The sequence below is a fragment of the Lepidochelys olivacea genome (assembly GCF_965140295.1).
Source record: "Lepidochelys olivacea isolate rLepOli2 genome assembly, chromosome: 4".
NCBI lineage: Eukaryota > Metazoa > Chordata > Testudines > Cheloniidae > Lepidochelys > Lepidochelys olivacea.
The window spans coordinates 45,087,042-45,106,847 of record NC_140414.1 but is presented as its reverse complement, the minus strand read 5'-3'; the positions used below and the strand labels follow the sequence as shown (position 1 = coordinate 45,106,847).

The 19,806-nt window shown below is 42.5% G+C and overlaps 1 protein-coding gene and 1 long non-coding RNA gene across 3 annotated transcripts in view; one reads left to right on the top strand and one right to left on the bottom strand.

Moving 5' to 3' along the window:
- USP53 (ubiquitin specific peptidase 53) overlaps positions 1–12,381 on the bottom strand; it is a 63,173-nt gene extending 50,792 nt beyond the window's left edge. The window contains exon 1 of the mRNA XM_084627047.1: positions 11,998–12,381. The gene's annotated coding sequence lies outside the window, so the exon portion shown is untranslated. The remainder of the gene's footprint in view (positions 1–11,997) is intronic.
- Positions 12,329–14,951, top strand: LOC311519937. 2 transcript variants are annotated; one of them, XR_014711420.1, is made up of 3 exons: positions 12,329–12,412; positions 13,190–13,778; positions 14,366–14,951. It is a non-coding gene; the product is annotated as an uncharacterized lncRNA (long non-coding RNA). The 2 variants fall into 2 exon arrangements; XR_014711421.1 differs by having other exon boundaries at positions 12,339–12,412; positions 13,184–13,778.
- Positions 14,952–19,806: the final 4,855 nt, after the last annotated feature.

Genomic DNA, 19,806 nt, shown 5'->3' with positions numbered 1-19,806 from the left:
CTGAACGTGAGAAAATTCTAAGGGGAGAGTCTTATAGTGAAAGTGTCCTTCGTTACGTAACTGCCATTCTTCCAAAAAGGAGCAAATGCAATTTAAGCAAAGGAAGACAGAGATGAAGGTAACTGCATAGTACTGATCAACATGAAAAAGGACTTCTGAAGTCAAGGCAAGCAGAAGTGACAACAGATATGCAAAGTATTGTTGTTACAGTTGGAAGCTTTACTGTGAAACATAAATAGATAATAATGGAACACTGCACTAAGGAGGAGTTCAGAGAGGATGCAAGGAGAGCAGTGCTGCAGAGGCCAATGTCACTACTCAAGGAATCAGCACTTCAAGGGCTTTCCTAGCATACTGAAGCAGCAGTGCTACAGAAGACCCGTGGCGCACCAATACCTCAGCCCAGAGAGAGAGAGAGACTGACACTATTCCCATAGCACTGCTGCCTCTGTACGGTAGAGAGCTGATGCAACAGTGCCAGGGAATTCAGATCAGAATCCAGAACTACCATTATTGAAGGAAAAGCTGAAATAAAACTACAGTCTTTTCAGTTAGTGTAAATCTAAACAACATTCTTCCTTTTCCCCCTCACAACTATCAAAAGTCTTTGTATATTTCTGGGTATAAGATTTGTGTGTGCATACTAGAAAAATATACCTAGCTTGTGATTGGACTGGAATGAAACAAGTACATACATTGTTTCTAAAACAAAGTTATGCCAAAGAATTTTCAAAATAAAGGAGTGTTTAATTCCGAAAACCTTATAGATTTGTGTATAGCGTTTTACAGATAGCCTAGAAACAAAAATCTTCCACGATGTATGTATTCCTTTTCCCTAAATTTGATCCAACAACTACAAAGACTCACTGCAAGAGCTGCATCAAAACAAATTCTACACTCACTGTCATGGCAATTCACAATTCTCACTCTTTTATCTAAGACTCCACAGAAATAAAATGAATTTGACCAAAATAATCACATCAATGAGATGCATGTTACATTTCACAATGCTCTAATGAAATTCCAAAGTAAATTTACTGTCCTGTTTCAGTAAGTTTTTTCTGCAAAGTCAGGGATTGACCCATGAGACATAGTGATACTATGTTCACATCTAAATTACTAGTACTACTACCTCCAAGAGGGAATCTAAATAAGATTCCTAGGTCACACAAAATTTATAAACCTGTAACTGTAACACTGCAATGATAAATCTGGAGAACTGTCTCTTAAACCACCACATTTATATAACGATATGCTCAAATTACTGTTTCTCCGAATACAAATGGCAAATTGGCATCTGTTATATTAATTCTTTAAGTTGTTTGTGTCAACCTAAGAAAGAAGCCAAACAAGTTGATATTTAACTGCATATCAAACATTTTAGAGGTCCAAGAACAGAATGCCATAAGACTTAACTGACTGTGCAATCCTCACGATCATGCACCTTAAAAGATGCTCCCACAATTCTTCCCCAAGCAAAAAAGTCTGTTCACTTGGAGCTGCACCTCCCTCTAATTGAGCATACAAGCCCATCACCAGCTAGATAGAGGTCTAGTAGAATTTTGAATCTATTACCCTACCTCTCTCACCTTCGCTAGCATGCTAGAGTCACCGAGAACCAGCTCAACACAAGTGACAGGAAGAACTTGAATGCCCTGAGAAGGAAGCCTTAGTTCTATTCCCACTTAACAATCTGACCAATGACACCAGTCATCAGTGGTGTGGAGCGGCTAGAGTCACCTCTTTCCTGTCCACAATAACACCCCATTGTTATTATTCTATATTATATAAATTCTGGTTACACAGGACTTGGTTTAGAGGGAAGTAAAGGCAGCTGTAAAAAAACAAATAAGTATAACAAATGGAAGAAAGGGGAAATTTATATTAGTGAATATAAATCAGAAGTTAGGAACTGAAGAAAACCGGTAAGCGAAGCAAAGGGACAGAAAAATCTATGGCTAGCAGAGATAAAGGACACTAAAAAGCAATTTTAAAAATATATTAGGAACAAAAAAGATTCGGACAACGATAATTGTTCATTACTAGATGGAAAATGGTACAATTAATAATAAATAAAATAAAAATACAGAAGTATTCAATAAAATATTTTCATTCTGTATTTGAGGGAAGACAGATGACAGTATCATATGGTGACAATCCAGAGATACCAGTGGAATGAAAAGAATATGTTAAACACAACAGAAACCACTAAAGTCAGACATTTTTAAATCAGCAGGTCCAAAAAACTTGCATCCAAGAGTTTTTGAAGAGCTGGCTCAGAAGCTCCCTGGACTATCAATGTTGATTTTCAATAACTCTTGGAGCCCTGGTAAAATTCCAAGATGGGAAGAAAGCTATTGTTATGCCAATTTTTTAAAAGAATAAAAAAGGACGACCATACCAGCTTGACCATTGATTGAGCGAGTTAACGGAGCAGCTGATATGGACTCTATTAATAAAGAATTAAAGAAGGGACAAATAATTAATGGCAATCAACATGGGGTTTAGGAAAACAGATGTCAAACTAACTTGATATTGTCTGTTGATGAGATTACAAATTTGGTTGATAAAGGTAACAGTATTAACTCACAGACTTCTGTAAGGCATTCGACTTGGTACTACACAACATTTTGATTAAAAAACTAGAACATAAAATTAACATGGCACACACTAATAGATTAAAAACTGGCTATCAGATAGGCCTCAAAATGTAACTAAATAGGGACAGTCATTGAATAGGTGCGTTTCCAATGGGGTCCCACATGGATCCGTTCTTGGCCCTATGCTGTTTCACATTTTTATCAATGACCTAGAAGAAAACAAAATCATCACTAATAAGGTCTGCATATGATAACCATTAAGGGAACAGTAAATAAGAGAGGGAACAAGCAGATCGTTCTGAATCAGTGACATCACTTGGTAAACTTGTCAGAAGCAAACAATATGCATTTTAATATGGCTAAATGGATATAGCTACGAACAAAGAATGTAGGCCATAACTTACAGTATGGGAGGCTCTATCCCAGAAAGCAGTGACTGACAAAAATTTGGGGTTCATGGTGGATAATCAGCTGAACATGAGCTCCCAATGTTATTCTGTGGACAAAACAGCTAATGTGATCCTAGTATGCATAAACAGGGGAATCTCGAATTGGAGTAGAGAGATTTACCTCTGTATTTGGCACTGGTGTGCCCACTGCTAGAATACCATGTTCCAATTCAAGAAGGATGTTGATGAGGTTCAGAAAACATGCCTCAAAGGGTATGTCTACTCTGCAATGAAACACCTGTGGTTGGTCATGTCATCTGACTCAGACTTGCGGGGCTATAACATTTCAGTTTAGACATTGAGGTGTGGGCTAGAGCCCAGACATCTACACTGCAATTTTATAGCCCCACATGTCTAAGTCAGCGGACATGGGTCAGCTACACGTTTTATTGCAATGTACACATAAACTGAACAGACTGTGCTCTTTGGGTATCCAAGAGGTTAAGGGTGACTTGATGATAGTCTAAGAATCTATACGAGAACAGATATTTAATAATGTGCTCTTCCTGTCTCTGCTAGACTGAACACCACACTCCAACAACTGGAAGTTAAAGTCAGACAAATTCAGACTGGAAATATGGTATACACTTTTGACAGAGAAGGTAATTAGTTGCTGGAACAATCTACCTAGGGACATGGTGAATTCTCCATCACTGAATTTTTAAATCAAGATTATATGTTTTCCTGAAAGATACCCTTTAGGAATTATTTTGGGGAAGCTCTATGACTTCTGTTATACAGGGGGTCAGACTAGATGATCACAGCAGTTCTTTCTGCTCTTAGAATCTATAAATCTTATACTGTGTGCAACCACTATTGTGAGGAAGACATTAAGCAACATGACTACCATCTGTCACATTTGTTCTCTCATCCTTTCCACAGCATACACACAGTGAAGTAGGAGGTGGGGGGATTTTATTTATGTAGAGAGACAGAGAGAAAGAGAGAGAAAGACATGTTACTATGCTTGTTAGAGAAGGCAAGGTCAAGGAAAAGAGCCTTGCACTTCCGAAGGTGGTGTAGTCTGTGATGGTTCTTAATTCCTGCGGGCATTGATTCCAGAGTCATTGGCCAGCCTCTGAGAAAGCTCTGTCTCCTGCAGAGATGAGTTCACTCTTACTGTAGAAAGTTGCACTATGCCAGAGGAGCAAAGTTGTCAACCACAGTCTTCATTCCAGAGCTTTTGGCAGTCTTTCAGATACCCTGAGCCCATGTAACTGAGCACCTTAAAGAAAAAGGACCAAAACCTTGTACTTGACCTGATATTCTACAGTAAGCCAGTGTTTGGATTGGAGAACTGGACTGATGTGTTTGCAGTAAGCCAGTAATCCTGAGGAGACAATGCTGCAGCATTCTGTACCAGCTGAGTTTCCTAAGCACTGAAAGGTCCATGCAAAGATATGCTACATTGCTGTACTACAGTCAAGATGATGAAGGCATGAACAACTGAGGCCAGGTCATCGTTCTCTAGGAAGGGATGGAATCTTCTAGCCAACCAAAGGTGGTAGGATGTTGCTAGGTGACAGCTTTGCATCAGTGAGGAATCCAGGAGTACTCCTGAACTACAAACTAATTTGACAAATTGTGAGCAAGTACCTTCAACCAATGGAGACTGCATTGCAGCTGCAAACTCTTCAGAATGCTTTTCTTATCCCATTAGAATAGAATAGCAGCAATGTAGCACTCAGGGACCTGGGCTTCAGCCTCATGCGGTGGGGCTTCAGCTTTCTGCCCTGGGCCCCAGCAAGTCTAATGCTGGCCCTGCTTGGAGGCCTCCCTGAAACTTTGAGGCCCCCTAGGGGGCCCCACATCCCTGGTTGGGAACTACTGTTCTAATCCATCTCCCCTTGAGCAGGCAGAGTTAAGTATACCTAGACCATTCCTGACAGGTATTAGTTTAACCTGTTCTTAAAAACCGTCTCCATCTGAAGCCTCAGCAATGCTCAGTAGACAACAGCAATGTATCTCCCTGTGTTTTACATGCAACATTCCTGTGAATACAGAATAACATTGGTCCTCTTTCTTTCTTTCTCTCTCTTTTTTTCTCGGCACAACAGAACATTCCACTACAACCTCCTGATTTTTTTCAGCAGTACTACTGTCCAGCCAGGTATTTCTCATTTTGTAATTGTGCGTTTGATTTTTCCTTCTTAAGTGTAGTACTTTGCACTTGGTCTACTGAATTTAATCTTATTTATTTCAGGCCAATTCTCCAATTTATCAAGACCATTTTGAATTCTAATCCTGTCCTCCAAACAGCATTCAACCCCTCCCACATCGGTGTCCCCTGCAAATTTTATATGCATACTCTCCACTCCATCACCCAAATAGTACCAGACCCAAGGCAGGCCGCTCTGGGACCTCAGTTGACATGCCCTCAGAGTTTGAAAGAGAAATATTAATAACTACTCTTTGTGTATAGTCTTTCAATCAGTTGTGTACCCACTTTATAGTAATGGTGTAAATGAGGTATTTCCCTAGTCTGCTTATGGGACTGTGTCAAAAGCTTTACTAAAGACCAGATAGGTCATGTTTACTGCTCCGCCCCCACCTGCAAATGCACTATAGGATGCTTTGGCAGGATTTGTTCCTGACCAAATCAATGCTGGCTAATACTTATGACCTTATCATCATCCAGGTTTGAACGAACTTTTATAATTTTGTTCCAGTATTTCTCCGGGAATCAAAGTTAGTCTAACTGGTCTATAATTGCCCAGTTCCTTTTTAGTCCTCTTCTTGAAGAGGACTAAGAGCTATGCTTTTTGCTCACTCCAGTCCTCTGGAACCTCACCTATCCTCCACGAGTTCTAGAAGATAAACACTAATGGTTGCTTTGTCTAGTTTCTTAAATACTCTAGGGTCAATCTAATCTAATTTACATATTCTTTAACCTGTTCCCCTATTCTGGCCCAAGAGCCTTCACCCTTGTTAATATTGTGTTAAGCATTAATTGAGTTAAACATTAATCACCTTTTTAGAGAATACCCTGTATGTTGCTTGGGTTCAGCTTCTATTAACTATTCTTCATCCACAAGCTAATCTTTTCCAAGCACTGGACCATCCTAGTGGTAGTGCTACGGTCACACATAGCAAAGGGTAAGTCATCTGATTAGTGCTAGCACTTTCCTTTGCAGTGTCCAGAATTTTGTGATGCATCAATGCACTGCACTCCAGAAATGCAGGTGAGCATAGGTGGAGGAAGCTTGTGATGAGGTCACAATGAAGCCTCTTGTCTATAACAGAAAAGTTGTGCCACTAACTAAATTAATTTAGAAACAGATTTCATTAATTCAATACACCCACTTGTGCACTCATTTCAGTTTAACAATGACTAGTATCAATTTAACTTTTATCAACTTAAGCTAAATAGAAAAGACAGAAAAAAAAATGAGTGTCAACACAAGAGGGTGCACTATATAAGCTGCTAAACTGATTCAGTTCAATAAGTCCTTGTTTTAAGATCTAAAATGAGAAGAAATAAGAAGCGGCAATAACCAAATGCATTGTTAGGGAAAGAGCAGAAGAGGAAAGAAATTAAATGGGTTTAATTTGAAGTGGGGAAATCAGACTGGAATTTTGGCTAGTGATTTAATGAGATCATTACAGATATGAAGTGAGCTGTAGATCACAAAAGCTTATGCTCAGATAAATTGGTTAGTCTCTAAGGTGCCACAAGTACTTCTTTTCTTTTTGCGAATACAGACTAACACGGCTGTTACTCTGAAACCTGTCATTACAGATATGGTCACTTTTTCTGCTAGAAGCAAATGACAAATCCTGCAATCAAGACAGGCTGAATTTCAGTGTTCTCTACAGCATTTAAGCGGATATTAAAATAAATAAATAAATTCTAGTCCTGGTTATTTGGTCTTCCTACTGTAGTGTAGTGTCTCAAGGCCCCAATCTAATCTCTTTCCAAATGTGAAAGAACTGAGTGATGCCTCTTCTTGAAACTACAGAATGAGACAAACCATTTACTCTGGAGGTGTGAACCTCATTCATCTCAATAGGATCGTAACTCAAAAGTCAATTGAGAACAGTGACCAAAAGATTTAAGTTTCATTTCAAGTGCAGATCCAGTCTGCTCTGAACTACATTAAGTTTGTCATAACAACTGGTCTGTTTTGTAACAGTAATAATATCCAAATATTCTACTTTAGTGCAGTCACCTGCCGGACCTCGTCTAGACATGATAAATCCATCCCCGAATCGACGCCTGTACTCCACCATGGCAGGAGGTGTAAGTGGAGTCAACAGGGGAGCCGCCGCAGTCAACTTGCCGCTGTGAGGACGGCCAGGTAAGTCTAATATACTTTGACTTCAGCTATGCGAATAGTGTAGCTGAAGTTGCGTATCTTAGTTCAAAACCCACCCCCAGTGTAGCCCAGGCCTAAGGGTATGTCTAGAGCAGGGAGATGGGTTTTCCAACTCAAGTAGACATACGCTTACTAACTTGGCTCAAGCTAGCACCTAAGAATAATGGTGTGGCTGAGGCAGCATGGATGGTAGCTTGGCTAGCCACCTGAGTGTATACCCTGGGGGTCAGGTGGGATGATTGATTGTATACTGGCGGCTAATCCAAGCTCCCGCCCTTGCTGCTGCCACCACACAACTATTCTTAAGCACTAGCTCAAACAGTTAGTGCATGTATACGTACCTGAGTTGCGAATCCCATCTCCCAGCTGCTGTATAGACATACCCTACAAAAGCTGTCACTCTTATGTTAGCTTTGAATAGGAAACCACATACTTTTAAGCTTTTGAGCAAAATATTGGCTTAGAATACCAATTCCGTTCCCCAAGTCCCTGCCTATGCAAAACAAAACTACCACTGAAATAGGAAATCAATAGCATATTTAATCTATTTAAAGTACAGTTATTCTCCCATAGAAGTTCCAATGTTCTACCCTAAACTGATAATGTAACACCAATTTTCCATTTGTTTACTTTGAACAGAAATGAAGAATAAGTTTTTGGTTTACAAAGTAGCCTAACACATTTCATGAGGACTCCACTTTAGAAATACCCATCATTGCAATGCTGAGCAAAATTTCCCCAAAGCAACAGGTCATCTTTGGATTTTGTCATAAAGAGACAAATTTCCACTTAAATAAAAGTATCAGCATACAGTTTAGTACAACAGCTTTCACCAAAGTCTCTTAACAACCTCTTTCTGTTCAAGTCTCAGAACTGGTATTCTTTGCCTTCCTTGTGTATTCAACACAGTTAATCATGCTCCCATTTGAAATTTTTTCCTGCCTGGGCTCTTATTCTATCTTCCTGCCTCTCTAATCATTCAGCATTTTGGTTTCAGGATCCTTCTCATCCCCATTCCAGCTTTCAGTGCAGGTTTAACAGGCTCAATTCTTGGCCCCCTCCTCTTTTCATACCACAACCTCTTTTGCAGATCTCATTCGAAGACATGCCTTTATAACTATAATCTTTACACTAAATGATTCACAAGCTTATCTAAAATATTGGTTGGGCATCCACAAGGGTATGTCACAGGCCATCAGATTACACTCAACACAACCAAAACGGAGCTCTTTATCTTCCCCCTACAAGCACTCCCCACTTACACCATCATCATCCCTCAAGTCTGTAATCTGGGAATCCATCTTTGACTCGGACCATTTTCTCAACATGTGGAAGGTATCTAAGTCTTGCCACTTCTTCCTGCACAACATATTTAAGATGCAGCCTTTCCTCTCTGTCCATACAGCTAGAACTCTGGTCCAGATTCTCATTTTACAGCTTCAGTACTATAACATCCCCCTTTTGATCCTCACAAATGCCACCTTGCTCCCCATCCATTCAAACACAGCTGCAAAAAATTGCACCCCCCCCCCACACACTTCATGCATTTCCACTGAATCCCCATCTCTACTACATCAAGTACAAACTACTTGTCTTCACTGTAAAACCATACATCGCTTTTCCCTGCTGTACATATTATTTATATTGTACAGAGCCACCAAAACAGCCCTCTGTTCCACAATACCAGCCTTTGTTCTCCTTTAGTGAAGTTTTCCAACAAGCACCTTCTGCATTCTCCCATGCCACCCCATATACACAGGCAGTTCCCTGTAGTAATCCTCAAAGCCACTGCCGTAGCCTCCTTAAAACTCACTTATGCTCACAAACATTTGGCATGACTAACCAGTTTGCTGCTTATTACACTAATCAGGATAGCGTCACTGTTATTTTGTGGTACCCCTGGCTGTTTGTGATATCCACCTGTTGTCTGTCATCATATTCTTTGGAGCAGGGAATCCTCTTTTTATTACATGTTTGTACAATGCCTTGCTCAATGAAATCCCGATCTAGGACCCTCTAGGCACTACTACAAGTAATAAAATAACCCTGAAATGAGTACATCAAGAGTTTCTTAGACTGAGATGGCATCACTGGAACAATGCTGCACTATCAACACAATCTAATTTAAAGTGACATTATTGATCTCATATCTATAAATGAAGTTTGCTCTAATATATTTGGATGGAAATCACTGACCTCTACTGTACATGCACAGATGCATGATCCATTTCCTCTCTGAAGAGATATTTTTAAAACATTACTTTTATGTAAAAGTTGCTAAATATTTAATCAAATGAAGCTGTTTAATCATGTTTAGTAGGAGGACTCTTGAGAAATGTGTTATCTGCTCATGGTGCCATACAACCTTTAGAAGGCAGGTGCTACTTAGCTATACCTTAACAATTTCTGTTAAAGCATCATTAGTTAATACATTTACTATACATAAAAAAATAGAGGGCACATTGACAAATATCTGTAAGAACAGGCTTCAGTGTCTAAGGCTAAAAGTTCCACTCCCCATACTATTATGTACTAGTTGCTCAGCTACTATTCTCCAAGCCACAGAGATTTGTATATTTCACTGTGATATGTACTTTGTAATGTATTTTGAGATTCTAAGGGGAAAAAGAGATTTTTGCAAGATTAGTTGAACTACGTTTTCCTCAATCAGACATTAGTACAAACAATTTATCATTTCCATAAGTAACATTGCAAAAGATTCTTCTGCAGCAGGTATCATCAGTTGTTGTGAAGCTTGAGATGCTTTATATGAATACTAATGCAGTCTTTGTATTTATTAATACTGACTTTATATATATACACACACATACACTGTGTGTGTGTTTCTATACGTACACACCCACCCACCCCCCTTCTGAGGAGGCTTTCTACAGAATTCTGTTAAAAATGTTAATATATTTCATACATGTTGAAAAACTGTGTATGACTCTGATTCAGTGAAGTATATCCTTAGAAGGGTTTTTATTATCTACAATACACATTTATAAACAAAAATAGTTGATACAAATGTTGTGACTTTAATAATAATATTGTTTACTTTTGTTATAAAAACCTTTATTGGTAACAAACAGCACCACTTTGGTTAATCAAGCTGCAAAACTCTACTTTTCAAAATATAGTATGAACTCTCACCCTCTTAATACCTCAAATTATGTCTTCATTCCATAAGAATAGGATAGTAAAACAGAAATGAGTCAACCATGTTTAGATTCACAAATGTACAGTAATTTCAATACATAATCCAAAGTAGCCTCTGGGGACCTAATCATGGAAAAGATTTATGCTTAATTTTAGGCACTCTGAATGGTCCCATTGACTTCAAAGTTAAGTAAATGCGTAAATCTTTATAGGATTAGGATGCAAGTAAATATATTTAGCAGATGCTGCATGTTTTCTTTTATGAAGCACACCAGGAAAAAGATGGTTTACAGAGAGAATGGACAATACAACTACATTTCTCCATGTTTGTTCTTAAAGGTCTGAAAAGCTTGTCAGACAATGAAAGTGCACAGAAAACCAAATATGTCCAATTAAGGAATAAATTTACATAACTTCTACATTTCAGGCCCTGAGTGTGCAGTTCACACATAGATATTTTATATGAAGAATGTTTCAGAAGCTATCTATCTAGGAGATGTATATTATGCTACAAGTGATCAAATTTCAAGCAATGGAAATCCACTCCATTATACCTGTACTTGCATTTCCTGTTTTCAAAGAATGTTTACAACAGGTCCATAAGATACTACTTAATGTTTAACCTAGCTGTCACATGCCTTGATAAAACCTTTGCATTATACATAAATATGAGCTTGCATTGATTTAATATTACAGTCGATTAGGAAGGGACTAAATCAATAAGTTTGTTTATAGGAGTTGTAGTAACATGTAAAGTATTAATATCTTTTTTGAAATACGTTTTAATGTAAACACACCACTGTTCTCAATTTAGAGGGCAGAGTAGCATTTAATCCCTCGTTGCACCACCAATGTAACCACACTATCCCCCCCCCCCCTTCCGCCATATATGCCGTTTAACAAAACGGCCACTTGAAAACCAAATAATAAGCAGAAGCATCGCCCAGAGGAGAGAGGCAAATAGTTACCCCGAGACGTTGGCATCTCTTTAGAGCCAGGGTGGCACTACCGACTTTAGTAAAAGACATTTTAACAACTGATCACGCCGCGCTGGGAGAAGGGGACGGGTGGGAGGAAGCCTGAAGCCAAAGGGGGTTAGGAAACAGGTGGGGAGGTGCGCTCAGGCTCCGCGAGGCTGGTGAGCACCAAGACAGCCAGGGCCATGTCACTGTAAAGTCCCCCCACCCCGACACAGCCCCCACCGCAGGGCAGAGCGGGGGCAGGCGGCTGCGCTCGGCAGGTCCCCTCTCCCCGCGGGCGGGCGCGCAAAGCCACAGGGCGAGTCCCCGGGGCAGGCGGACCGACCCCCCGCGCCAGGGCTGATCCCTGCCGCCGCCGCCCCGTCCTTCCGCCGCGCTGCCCCACCCCGCAGCTCCGGGAGCCGCAGCCTGGCCCCGGGACCCCCCGCCTGGAGCGGCGGAGTTGCCGCTTGCCCACGCTCCGGCTGCAGACCCGCGGCTCCAGCGGTCTCACCTCCAGCCCCGGACGGCCCCGCACGCAGCACCCGTTTCTCCCGGCCCGGCCCGGCCGCGACTCCGCTCCGGCTCCGCCCCGCCCTTGGCTGGTAACTTTCTTCCAATGCTCCCCGGCTGGCGCGTGACTTCTTAGGTGGTTTGGCGGCGCGCGCCCGAGAGCCGGCGGCGCGAGGGGAGCGCGTCTCAATAGCCCGGATCGTCAACAACCACAGCGACCTCCGGCGCGCCCCGCAGGTGAGGAAGACGCGGTCTTCGCGACCAGGGCGAGGAGGGGAGTTGAAAGCACCCTGACGCCGATTGGAAGAGCAGGGGAGTGACGTATGGCGCGCCAAACCAATTAAAAAGTCGTGTCCCGCCTCAACCGGAGAGCGCCTGACGGGAGGGTCGATCCGCGGGGGAGCAGCGCATGCGTGGTTAGTACTTGTGACTAAAAATGTACTAAATACTGTAGTGTTAAAATGGCAAGATTTGGCCACATTCCCTCTCCTGCCCCCTGTATGTTTAGGCAGGTGGGTCCAGAGGGTGGACTCTGCCCCCACCATCCGGGCAAAGGACTCTGTTTGGCTTGCAGAGGGCTTTGTTACTTATTAATACCACAGTAAAAGAGTCACTCACGATGGAGTGGCAGCGAAGGCACACGTCCCTGCGGCTCCCCCCGCTGTCTGTCTAGACCAGAGCTGGTGATCCAGCCTTCAATCACTGATTGTCAATTAATTTGAGTTGACTAACACACTTGTAAATTCAAGCCTGGGCAAACCCTGTCTGTGTTCAAACGGGATCACAACTCTACGTATAGCCACAAAGGCCTTCGTTGAGAAAGTTTTAGTGGGTTTTACAGGTAATAACTGAGCCCTGGTCTACACTAGGACTTTAGGTCGAATTTAGCAGCGTTAAATCGATGTAAACCTGCACCCGTCCACACGATGAAGCCCTTTATTTTGACTTAAAGGGCTCTTAAAATAGATTTCCTTACTCCACCCCTGACAAGTGGATTAGCGCTTAAATCGGCCTTGCCGGGTCGAATTTGGGGTACTATGGACACAATTCGACGGTATTGGCCTCTGGGAGCTATCCCAGAGTGCTCCATTCTGACCGCTCTGGACAGCACTCTCAACTCAGATGCACTGGCCAGGTAGACAGGAAAAGAACCGTGAACTTTTTAATCTCATTTCCTGTTTGGCAAGCTGCAGGTGACCATGCAGAGCCCATCAGCACAGGTGATCATGATGGAGTCCCAGAATCGCAAAAGAGCTCCAGCATGGACCGAACGGGAGGTACGGGATCTGATCGCTGTATGGGGAGAGGAATCCGTGCTATCAGAACTCCGTTCCAGTTTTCGAAATGCCAAAACCTTTGTCAAAATCTCCCAGGGCATGAAGGACAGAGGCCATAACAGGGACCCAAAGCAGTGCCGCGTGAAACTTAAGGAGCTGAGGCAAGCCTACCAGAAAACCAGAGAGGCGAACAGCCGCTGCGGGTCAGAGCCCCAAACATGCTGCTTCTATGATGAGCTACATGCCATTTTAGGGGGTTCAGCCACCACTACCCCAACCGTGTTGTTTGACTCCTTCAATGGAGATGGAGGCAATACGGAAGCAGGTTTTGGGGACGAAGAAGAAGATGATGATGATGAGGTTGTAGATCGCTTGCTTGCTATGAGCTGAGAAACTGGTTTTCCCGACAGCCAGGAACTGTTTCTCACCCTGGACCTGGAGCAAGTACCCCCCGAACCCATCCAAGGCTGCTTCCTGGACCCGGCAGGCGGAGAAGGGACCTCTGGTGAGTGTACCTTTTTAAATACTATACATGGTTTAAAAGCAAGCATGTGAAAGGATTACTTTGCCCTGGCATTCGCGGCTCTCCTGGATGTACTCCCAAAGCCTTTGCAAAAGGTTTCTGGGGAGGGCAGCCTTATTGCGTCCTCCATGGTAGGACATTTTACCACTCCATGCCAGTAACACTTACTCGGGAATCATTGTACAACAAAGCATTGCAGTGTATGTTTGCTGGCGTTCAAACAACATCCGTTCTTTATCTCTGTGTTATTCTCAGGAGAGTGAGATGTCATTCATGGTCACCTGGTTGAAATAGGGTGCTTTTCTTCAGGGGACACTCAGAGGAGCCCATTCCTGCTAGGCTGTTTACCTGTGGCTGAACAGAAATGTTCCCTGCTGTTAGCCATGGGGAGGGGGGAGGGTTGAGGGGGTAGCCACCCGGTAGGGGGAGGCAAAATGCGACCTTGTAACGAAAGCACATGTACTATGTATGTAATGTTAACAGCAAGGTTTACCCTGAAAGAGTGTAGCCACTGTTTTATAAAATGTGTCTTTTTAAATACCGCTGTTCCTTTTTTTTTTCCCCAACAGCTGCATGTGTTTCAATGATCACAGGATCTTCTCCTTCCCAGACGCTAGTGAAGATTAGAAAGAAAAAAAAATGCACTCGTGATGAAATGTTCTCTGACCCCATGCTGTCCTCCCACACTGACAGAGCACAGACGAATGCGTGGAGGCAAATAATGTCAGAGTGCAGGAAAGCACAAAATGACCGGGAGGAGAGGTGGCGGGCTGAAGACAGGGCTGAAGCTCAAATGTGGCGGCAGCGTGATGAGAGGAGGCAGGATTCAACGCTGAGGCTGCTGCAGGACCAAACCAGTATGCTCCAGTGTATGGTTGAGCTGCAGCAAAGGCAGCTGGAGCACAGACTGCCACTACAGCACCTGTGTAACCAACCGCCCTCCTCCTCAAGTTCCATAGCCTCCACACCCAGACGCCCAAGAATGTGGCATGGGAGCCACCGGCCAACCAGCCATTCCGCCACAGAGGATTGCCCAAAAAAAAGAAGGCTGTCATTCAATAAATTTTAAAGTTGTAAACTTTTAAAGTGCTGTGCTTAAAGTGCTGTGTGGCATTTTCCTTCCCTCCTCCACCACCGCTCCTGGGCTACCTTGGTAGTCATCCCCCTATTTGTGTGATGAATGAATAAAGAATGCATGAATGTGAAGCAACAATGACTTTATTGCCTCTGCAAGCAATGATTAAAGGGAGGAGGAGAGGGTGGTTAGCTTGCAGGGAAGTAGAGTGAACCAAGGGGCGGGGGGTTTCATCAAGGAGAAACAAAGAGAACTTTCACACCGTAGCCTGGCCAGTCATGAAACTGGTTTTCAAAGCTTCTCTGATGCATACCGCGCCCTCCTGTGCTCTTCTAACTGCCCTGGTGTCTGGCGGCGCGTAACCAGCAGCCAGGCGATTTGCCTCAACCTCCCACCCTGCCATAAACGTCTCCCCCTTACTCTCACAGATATTGTGGAGCACACAGCAAGTAATAATAACAGTGGGAATATTGGTTTCACTGAGGTCTAAGCGAGTCAGTAAACTGCGCCAGCGCGCCTTTAAATGTCCAAATGCACATTCTACCACCATTCTGCACTTGCTCAGCCTGTAGTTGAACAGCTCTCTGACTACTGTCCAGGCTGCCTGTGTACGGCTTCATGAGCCATGGCATTAAGGGGTAGGCTGAGTCCCCAAGAATACATATAGGCATTTCAACATCCCCAACAGTTATTTTCTGGTCTGGGAATAAAGTCCCTTCCTGCAGCTTTTGAAACAGACCAGAGTTCCTGACGATGCGAGCGTCATGTACCTTTCCCGGCCATCCCACGTTGATGTTGGTGAAATGTCCCTTGTGATCCACCAGAGCTTGCAGAACTATTGAAAAGTACCCCTTGCGGTTTATGTACTCAGCGGCTTGGTGCTCCGGTGCCAAGATAGGGATATGGGTTCCGTCTATGGCCCCACCACAGTTAGGGAATCCCATTGCAGCAAAGCCATCCACTATGACCTGCACATTTCCCAGGGTCACTACCTTTGATATCAGCAGATCTTTGATTGCGTGGGCTACTTGCATCACAGCAGCTCCAACAGTAGATTTGCCCACTCCAAATTGATTCCCAACTGACCAGTAGCTGTCTGGCGTTGCAAGCTTCCACAGGGCTATCGTCACTCGCTTCTCAACTGTGAGGGCTGCTCTCATCTTGGTATTCATGCGCTTCAGGGCAGGGGAAAGCAAGTCACAAAGTTCCATGAAAGTACCCGTGCGCATGCGAAAGTTTCGCAGCCAGTGGGAATCGTCCCAGACCCGCAACACTATGCGGTCCCACCAGTCTGTGCTTGTTTCCCGAGCCCAGAATCGGCATTCCACAGCATGAACCTGCCCTATTAGCACCATGATGCATGCATTGGCAGGGCCCATGCTTTCAGAGAAATCTGTGTCCATGTCCTGATCACTCATGTGACCGCGCTGACGTCACCTCCTCGCCCGGTATCGCTTTGCCAGGTTCTGGTGCTGCATATACTGCTGGATAATGCGTGTGGTGTTTAATGTGCTCCTAATTGCCAAAGTGAGCTGAGCGGCCTCCATACTTGCCTTGGTATGGCATCCGCACAGAAAAAAGGCGCGGAACGATTGTCTGCCGTTGCTCTGACGGAGGGAGGGGCAACTCACGACATGGCTTACAGGGTTGGCTTCAGGGAGCTAAAATCAACAAAGGGGGTGGCTTTACATGAAGTAGTATTTCAGGCAGGACTTCACGGAGGGTTCCAATAAGAAATGGTGCACCTAAGTTATTGTTCTTATTGGAACAATGAGGTTAGCCTGGCCTCTGATTGATACATGGCTAGATTTACCTTGCTTCACCTTCTCTGTGAGTGACTGCAGTGTGACCTAGAGGAATGAGTCCCCTAGACAGGGGGTGGGGGAAGCAAATGAGTACAAAACAAATCTGGTCTATTTCTCGTTTTGATCCACTCCATCTATCTTTTACATCTTTCGCTGGCAGCAGACGGTGCAGAAGGACTGCATGCCATCCACATCTCATGGCTGCCCGGCAGAAGATGATGCAATAGGACTGCTAGCAATCCGTATTGCCTGCCTGCTCACCATAAGACGGTTCAATAGGACTGACTGCAGGACTAAAAAGAATGACCTGGTCGAGTCACTCCAAATTTAGTCCCTGCACCCATGTCTGCCCAGGCGCTCCCAGCCGACGTGGCCAGGAGCACCTCGGACATGACGAGGACGGCTACCAGTCGTACTGTACCGTCTGCTGCCACAAGGCAATGGGTTGCTGCTACTGTGTAGCAATGCAGTACCACGTCTGCCAGCACCCAGGAGACATAGGGTGACGGTTACCTGAGCGGGCTCCATGCTTGCTGTGGTATGGCGTCTGCACAGATAACTCAGGAAAAAAGGCGCGAAACGATTGTCTGCCCTTGCTTTCACGGAGGGAGGGAGGGAACGGGGGCCTGACGATATGTACCCAGAACCACCCGCGACAATGTTTTAGCCCCATCAGGCATTGGGATCTCAACCCAGAATTCCAATGGGCAGCGGAGACTGCGGGAACTGTGGGATAGCCACCCACAGTGCAACACTCCAGAAGTCGACGCTAGCCTCGGTACTGTGGAAGCACTCCGCCGAGTTAATGCACTTAGAGCAATTTCTGTGGACACACACACACATTCGAATATATAAAACCAATTTCTAAAAAACCGACTTCTATAAATTCGACCTGATTTCGTAGTGTAGACATACCCTCAGATGATTGGAAGCACTTTACACCTCTCAGCTATTGTTTCAAGGTATCTGCATACTTGATCTTCTCTTTAAAAGAAAAGGAGTACTTGTGGCACCTTAGAGACTAACCAATTTATTTGAGCATAAGCTTTCGTGAGCTACAGCTCACTTCATCGGATGCTGTAGCTCATGAAAGCTTATGCTCAAATAAATTGGTTAGTCTCTAAGGTGCCACAAGTACTCCTTTTCTTTTTGCGAATACAGACTAATATGGCTGCCACTCTGAAACCTCTTTGAAAGCATGTATTCTTCTCAATTAGGGGTTGATACAAAATCCCATTGAAATGAAGGGGGATCTTTCCATTGGCTGCAATGGAATTTAGTTCAAACGTTTAGTCACTAACTATCCTATACATGTGGGTTACCCAGAAATAATCACAATATCCCACGTGCAGTCAAATGAACAGCTTTTACTCTGATCCATAATGGATTGTTCAAAATACATGGGACAAAATAGCACTGGACTTGATTGCCTCCATATTGCAGAGTTAGCTCCTTTCTAATTTGCTGTCCAATAGGATTCCTAGCTCTCTCTTAGCATTACTGCTTTCCCATTTTGTTCCCTTCCATTGGATATCTATGGTTTGGATTATTTCCCCACAGATAATTTTGTTATCTGTTCATATTTCTAGTTGCTATATTTTTTCTGTCATTGCTAGTATTTGGAACATCTCTTAGTTTAAATATCATATGCATATTTAATTAGCATACCTTTTACTCCATCTGCTAGATCATTAATGAATATTTTAAATATTACCACACCCAACATCAATCCCTTAGAGTACACTATTAGACACTAAGTTGGTACATTATTCATTTTTCCATTATAAACTTTCATTCTGTATAACATTGTTCTCTTCCACACTAATCTGAATTAATTTTATGAGCAGTGTTAATGAGGTACTGTCTCAAATACTTCACTATAATCCATAAATATTGCATCTACTATGTCTTATTTATCCATTTTGTTTATTTTATATAAAATAAAATCATTAAGCTTGTTTGCAAAATTCATTATTGGTTCCCTTTCCTTGGCAGTGATTATTTGATCTTAATATTTGTTCTGTTATTTTACTAGCGACAGAAGTAGAGTTGCTGGAAGTTTTCCAAATTTTAAGGTTTTTTACAATTTTTTAAATCCATTTTTGAACCAAATAATTTTTTGATGAAAACTTTCACCAACATTTTTCAGGTTTTTTGACTTCATCATAATTTCAAAATTTGGACGTGTTTAAAAACAGTAAAAAAAAATCCACAACATTTTTACTAGATAGATAGAATTAGATACTGTAATTAGAGCACCTTTAGATAGAAATTAGAATTACACCCAGTAACTACCAGCTTCATTATTCTTTCTTTTTATGATTAGTGCTACATTTGCTTTTCTTTAGTCTTCCAGTGTTTTCCCAGCTTTCTATGACTTTTTTCAAAATAATTGGAAAATTCAACAGCTAATTCCCTTAATATCTTAATATGCATATCATATTGGCAAGATTACTTATATCTGTGTATTCCTTTACCAGCTGTTTCCTGATAGCTGCTTTTACTTCCTATTTATCCAAGCTTATTTTCTTTATTTTTCTTGTTGAAGACAGATTTTAAAACAGAGTTCAACATCTCACCTTTTTTAAAACTCATTGTTAATTATATCTCTGTCATTACTTATTAATGTATCTAATATTGCTTTAGCACTTCTTTTTTCCTTTGATATATTTGTAAAAACCCTTCTTATTCCAGCTACCCCTTTGGCTAGCATCAATTTAGTGCTCAATTCTGCATTACTTCACTAGGATGCTACAAAGATTTGTGGATCCTAAAGCAGGATTAGGGAGGTTATTCTGAGTTTTTGCTTATCTTTTCCCTTTTCTCTGTGTATTCTTATTCTGTTGCTTCTTACTTTTTCCAGTACAAATTTGTTTTTAACTTCTGATCTTTGAGCTGTCCCTCATGAAGCCATATTGGCTTATACCCATTTCTTCTAGTCTTTCTTCACAGAGGAAATCTAGTCTGTTGCGTATTAATTATGGTATATTTTAAGATTCCCTGCCATTTTTCAGTCTGGAGAATTTTAATACAACTGTCACACTATTCAGACTGAGAATGACACAAGTGGCATAGGAACCCTGAAAGGAACTTAAAAGAGAGGTTTTTTTAAAACTAGAATAAGTGGTAC